Raw genomic sequence first — 6,376 nt, forward strand, 5'->3', positions numbered from 1 at the left:
CACTTTCGCCCCTTCCTAGACCTGCCCGCGCTGCCCTGGAGCGTCCTTCCGCGGCGAGTCCGGACCCAGACTCTCGCGTGGGGGCGCCTCCCCACTCTCCACCCCACCCGCAGCTCGGGACTCTAGACTGCAGGGTCCGCCGGTAGGCGGGCGGGTCTCTCCCGGGGTCTTCACCGGCAGAATGGTGTGGACGCCCGGATTTGGGTTGACTCCAATTGTTAATATAATCAGCCCTCCCCCCGCCAAAAAAAAAGTGTAGCCTTGAGCCACTTTGAAAACCAGTGGCAGCTCCTCAGAGGGTTAAGCGTGGGGTCACCATGTGACCCAGCACTTCCACTCCTAGTTACACGCCCAAGAGAAGTGAGAATATGCCCTCCCAGAGCAGTACCCAGTTGTTCTAGCAACATCCCTCGTAGTAGCCAAAGGGGTTAGCGACCTACCGCCCCCCCCCCCAATGGATACCCAAAATGTGGTCTGTTCATACAATGGGAGGTTCTTTGGCCCTGAAAGAGGAAGTTTTGACACCTGCTATAGCATGGGTGGTGCTCCGTGGACGAAGTCAGTCACAAAAAATTATATATGATCCGTTTACATGAAATGTCCAGAATGGGCAAATCCGTAGAGACAGATCAATGGTCACCACAGGTAGGGAAACAATGGGGCAGGCGAGGAGGGTGATTGCTAAAGGGTACCGGGCTTCTTTTCCAGACCATGAAACTATTCTAAAATTGACTGTGGTGACGGCTGTATACATCTGTAAATATACTAAAATCTACTAACTGTGCGCTCTAAATGGGTGAACTGTACAGTACGTGCATTACACCTCAAAACTGTTACTAATATACGTGTATGTGTATATATTGTCAATCCTAAAAATAAAACTCTCAGTTATTTTGCAAGCAAAATGGGTTTATTCTGGAATAAAATTGCAACCTCAGCCAAACCAGCCACAAGAAAACCAAACGCAAGTTCTGGGAACAGAGGGGAGAACAGTTTTTATACAGGAAGGGGACGAGTTGGGGGAGGGGCTGTTATAAACAAAAAGTCCATTGGGGGGCGCCTGGGGGGCGCAGTCGTTAAGCTTCGGCTCAGGGTGTGATCCCAGAGCCGTTCTGGGATCGAGCCCCACATCAGGCTCCTCCGCTGGAAGCCTGCTTCTTCCTCTACCACTCCCCCTGCTTGTGTTTTCTCTCTCTGGCTTTCTGTGTCTGTCAAATAAATAAATAAAATCTTAAAAAAAAAAAAAGTCCATTGTAGTAGATTGAGAGTTGGAAGTATAGTAGCTTCTCGTCCGCTGGGTTATTGCCCCAGGAAGAGAAAATCTTGCTTCCTCCTGCTGGGGTTGTAAACCCACCTGTTGGCTCTGCAGTTGGTGACTCGTGCTGGGCGCTGGCCTCCTGACTCCATTCTGCACCGAGGTTTCCTTTCATTACCTTTCACATTTCCCTCTTTCGGTCAGGGTCGTTCTCTGAAAGCACCCTGATCAAGAGTCAGGTTTTCCATATTTAGTGCTTTTGTCCCTCAGTGCCAGGAAGGACCTTTTCTGGTTGTCATGCTCCACGTTGGAGGGAAAGAGCACAGCAGTCGGAAAGCACTTAAGGACACATTCAAGTAACAAGGAAGGTCAGGAGGGAGACCTCCCAGGCACTTCCCACCTCTAGTCCATATCTACCAGGATCATAAGCATTGGACATCATGTATTTTTTTTTAAGATTTTATTTATTTATTCGACAGGATAGAGACAGCCAGCTAGAGAGGGAACACAAGCGGGGGAGTGGGAGAGGAAGAAGCAGGCTCATAGCGGAGGAGCCTGATGTGGGGCTCGATCCTATAACGCCAGGATCATGCCCTGAGCCGAAGGCAGACGCTCAACTGCTGTGCCACCCACGCGCCCCTGGACATCATGTATTGAGCACATCATTTTTACAAAAGTTTGACAGGCAACAAAGTTCAAAACTTTATCACACAAAACAGAAGTAGCACTATAATTCCAAATTGTGTGATGGTGCTAACCTAGGACCCTAGGTCTGAAAGTAGCCAACTTATATTTATTGGCACTTATTCTGACTTATGGGACAAGGGTTCTCCCCACAAAGGCAAACCTGGAGTCACACATGCCTCCTGGAAGTCCCCACTTGCAGCAGCCATGAAAGCAGGATAGTGAATACAGCCAAGAGAACACGGACAGAATTAATCAGGTGCATTTGGGGAGATGCAGTCCAGGTATGAACATGAAGCAATAGCTGAAGAAATTTTTGGAAAAATAGCAAAACTTCAAAGATGTATTAAAACAGTGTTGTTATCTCAAAAGAACTGTTTGGAAACAAATGTTATCCAATAAGTCATCCTGTGAGGTTGCAAACTCAGAGGCCATGAGTTTGGATAGGAATCCAGAGCCAGATGCTAGTTCAGATGAAAGAAAGACTTATGAATTCTGAAACTTCTAACCACTCAGAAAAAACAACTGAAAAAATCAATTTGTTACAGGATCATGATGAAGCTGTTTCTAAAACGCCATAACCAAAAAAGTTTTCTTTTTCTCAGGGTTTTGGGAAATGCAGACAAGGACATTGTCCTCCCATGAGAGAGAAGATGCAGCAGTGAGAAAGGATACACAGGCCGGTCTGGACACCTTGGGAAAGTGTCTGATCAGAGGTCATCCGCTGCCATTCCAGGAAATCTTTTTATTTTTGTTTTAAGATTTTATTTATTTGAAAGAGCACACGAGCAGGGGGAGGGGAAGGGGCACAGGAAGAGGGACAAGCAGACTCCCCACTGAGCAGGGAGCCCAACATGGGCCCCGATGCCAGGACCCTGATCCCAGGACCCTGAGATCATGACCTCAGCCAAAGGCTTCACCGACTGAGCCCCCCAGATGTTCCCCAGGAAATCTTGACCTCAGGTCACCAGATGGCGTGCAGGGCCAATCAGGGTTTGGTGCTTTTCTTCAGATGTGTCACGTGAATCCAAAAGTTTTGTCCTTGGAGTTTGGCGTCACAGGGTTGATTCAAAGTTCCTGATAAGGGCCTTTCCAGCGAGGCTGAAAAGAGTCTTTCTGGAGGTGTCTTTTCCTGTAAACGAAATCTCCAGGTTGCAAGATATGATATTTAATGTCATCGTCTCCTGGGAGCACACCGTGAAAAGATTGCTCTACCGAGCCATGGTTATTTTTAATAGAAGAAATTAGGCCTTACAGCATTGACCTATACCTCCTTTTATCAACTGTGGGTCAGAGGAGGCAGGGGCCAAGTGCACTGGGATGTCCTCTGACTACCTCAAAGGGGGAGAATGTATGAGTTCCCAAGGCAGTGGATCTGAAGTTCAGTTGGACCAAGGGCAGTTCTTTCGACCAAGGCGTTTGGAGGGTCTCTACAAATTGTGCCAACTGAGTCTTAATAGTGCTGTTTGCACATTCGAGAAGCTCTGAGGATTGAGTGCTGTAAAACTATCTGAACAGGGCACCTGGGTGGCTCAGTCCTTAAGCGCCTACTTTGGCTCAGGTCATGATCCTGGGGTCCTGGGATCAAGCCCCACATCGGGCTCCCTGCTCAGCGGACAGCCTGCTTCTCCCTCTCCCTCTGCCTGCCTCTCTGCCTGCTTGTGCTCTCTCTCTCAAATAAATAAATAAATAAATAAATAAATAAATAAATAAATAAATAAAATCTTAAAACAAAACAACCATCTGAACAGCACAGACCTATCAAAGAACCTGACCAGTAAAATGGATTCCCCAGCCACCGTGAGTTTGAGAAGGATTCCCAGGTAGGGATAATCTTTTCTAGCAGAATTGTAGCCACAAGAGAAGCAGTGGCCTGTCCGCAAGAGAAAACTTGGGTCCAGAGAGAAAACATGCAAACCGTGACAAAAACATGTTTATCTCCATGGGATGGGGAAACTATGAACTCCATTTTTGTGAATGGGAATTCTGTGGATTGTACTTCAGACAGGCAGGACAAGCAAGGTAGGCACTTTTTGTGGCCTTATTAATATTTCTCCACCAATGTTGGTTCACGAATGCTATCATTTTGCCAGTAGGTCAAATGCCTGTACAGTGGTAAGTAGTGGGAAGTTTAGAATTTGCCGTAGGGGTTGGATTATTATTTGGCCCAAATCTGAGTGCAAAGCGGCCCCACCTGTCTGGAGACAAAGGAAGTGGTGAGGGCAAGATTCAGAAGCTGCAATGACTTCTTTCAGTTTTTGCCTCTTTGCAAAGTACTATTTCTAAATTAACAAACAAACCAAAGAGGCGAACAAACTTTGAATCCTAAAAATGTTTGGAAGCCTCAAGGTACCAGTTAAAATAAACATCCAATTCAGTTTTGACAATTTTAGAGCTATGGCTGTCCAATTCAGTTGTGAGAACAGTAAATCTGGGGAGATGGAAAGTTCCCCATAATGGCCACTGAAGTTGTAAACTGCTTTCGGTTGAGTCAGTCCATTTAGTTAAGAATGCACATGAGGAGGGATCACAGTTTTGAAACATAAAACAGGCTGGGGTCCCAGAAGTGTGGGAGTGTGGGCACAGGGGTGTCCCCAAAGCATTTTGATCACTGGGATCCCCTTTCCCAGAGGCTTTTCCCTAGAGGGAAGAGGAAAATCTCTCAACAGCACAGTTCCAGTAGGAACAGCCTGGCTCTAGAAAGGAGTCAGACCAAAGGCCAAACGAGTACTCCGAGAAAGGACAAAGCCTCGATAAGGTCTTGAATAAAGCCCGGAGAGCTCAAAACACGGAGAGTGAAGCTCCAGTCCAGGAGAAAACTTACCCTCAAACCCCAGGGTTGGCGAGAAAGCTGCAGCCCAACTGGGTCTGTGGGTACTGGCACCTGTTTGCTCACCAGCCTCAGAGTCTCTGGGGGTAGCTCCCTGCATCCCACTTCTGACAACTTCAAATTAAACTGCCAGTTATTTTACCAGCAAAATGGGCTCATTCAGGAATAGTAGAAAATGTGCAGTTTGGGACAAGCAAGCTATGACAAAACCAATAGACAGCTCCCTAGGACAGAGGAGTGAAGCGCTCTTCCATGCAAAGAGGGCAGGTGAGAGAGGCTGTTGTAAACTGGAAGTCCTCTGGAGTGAACTGGGAGCTGGAAGTGTGGCTTCTCATTGGTTGGGCTGTGACCATCTCTCATTGGCTGAGCTGTGACTGGTTCTCATTGGCTGGGATCTGCTCTCATTGACTGGGCTGTGCTCTCATTGGCTGGGTTGTGCTCTCATTGGCTGGGTTGTGCTCTCATTGGCTGAGCTGTGCATTCACTGGCTGAGCTATGCTCTCATTTGCTGGGCTTCTCACTGGCTGGGATCTGCTCTCATTGGCTGAGCTGTGACTGGCTGCCATTGGCTGGGCTGTGCTCTCATTGGCTGGGTTGTGCAATCATTGGCTGGGCTGTGCGCTCATTGGCTGAGCTGTGCACCCACTGGCTGAGCTATGCTCTCATTGGCCGGGTTGGCCGGAGGGGAGGAACCACTTCCTCCCAAGGGCTCAGGGAAGCCCAGGCTTCTTCCCGCTGGGAATGCCGAGGGCCAAGATGGGGGAGTGGTGGGCGGGAGCGCTCCCCCTGCTGGGCTCCACTGCGTGTTCGTGAGGGTTCCTTGATTCCGTTTCACTGTACATGTCTGTGTAGAGATAGATTCACCTGGCTCCCCCGCCAGCCCACCCACCAAGCACGAGTCCGTCCCTGATGGCCAAGTCGAACCTCCCAAGAGGCCAGGCACCGACCGATGCGCCAGGAAATGCACCCGGGAAGCGTGCTCTGCGGCTCGTGGAACCGAGTAAAGGAGCCCTCGTGCGGGATGGAGTCAGGAGGCCGAGGCAGAGCGCACGTGCCCGGCCTCGCTGTCACCTGCAGAGCCAACAGGAGGCTCCCCTCACGGGTGGATACTACTTACAGCCCCGGCAGGAGGAGACGAGATCTCCTCCCAGCCAGGCAGTGCCCAGCCAGTCCCGGCGCCCCAGTGCACTTCTCCTTCACAACAGACCCTGAACGCCCCCTCCCCCTCTAAGAGTTTTGCTCTCCTGTGTTCTGGGGACTTGCCTATAGTTTTGCTGTAGCTCGTTTGTCCCAGATTGTAATTCTCTGCTGGTCCCAAATAAACTCATGTTGCTGGTAAGAGAGCTGACAGTTTTATTTTTAAGGTTAACCAGCCTTCCAGGGCCTGGCTGCTGCCCTCTGTCTGGCCCTGACCCCACCGACGTGGGCCTGGGCTGCCACCTTCCCTGTGGCCACCCTCGAGCGCCTGTGCAAGTGAGGATAAGTGAAGCAGGAGAGGACAGCCAGGGCTGCACCTTGGTCTCCATCCTGAAGGCCACAGGGAGGCGTGATGAGGTCAGGGTCACCTGGCTGCACTGTGGGTGAACTAGGACTGTGGTCCCCACTGC

Source organism: Ursus arctos, unplaced genomic scaffold (assembly GCF_023065955.2).
Source record: "Ursus arctos isolate Adak ecotype North America unplaced genomic scaffold, UrsArc2.0 scaffold_23, whole genome shotgun sequence".
Taxonomy (NCBI): domain Eukaryota; kingdom Metazoa; phylum Chordata; class Mammalia; order Carnivora; family Ursidae; genus Ursus; species Ursus arctos.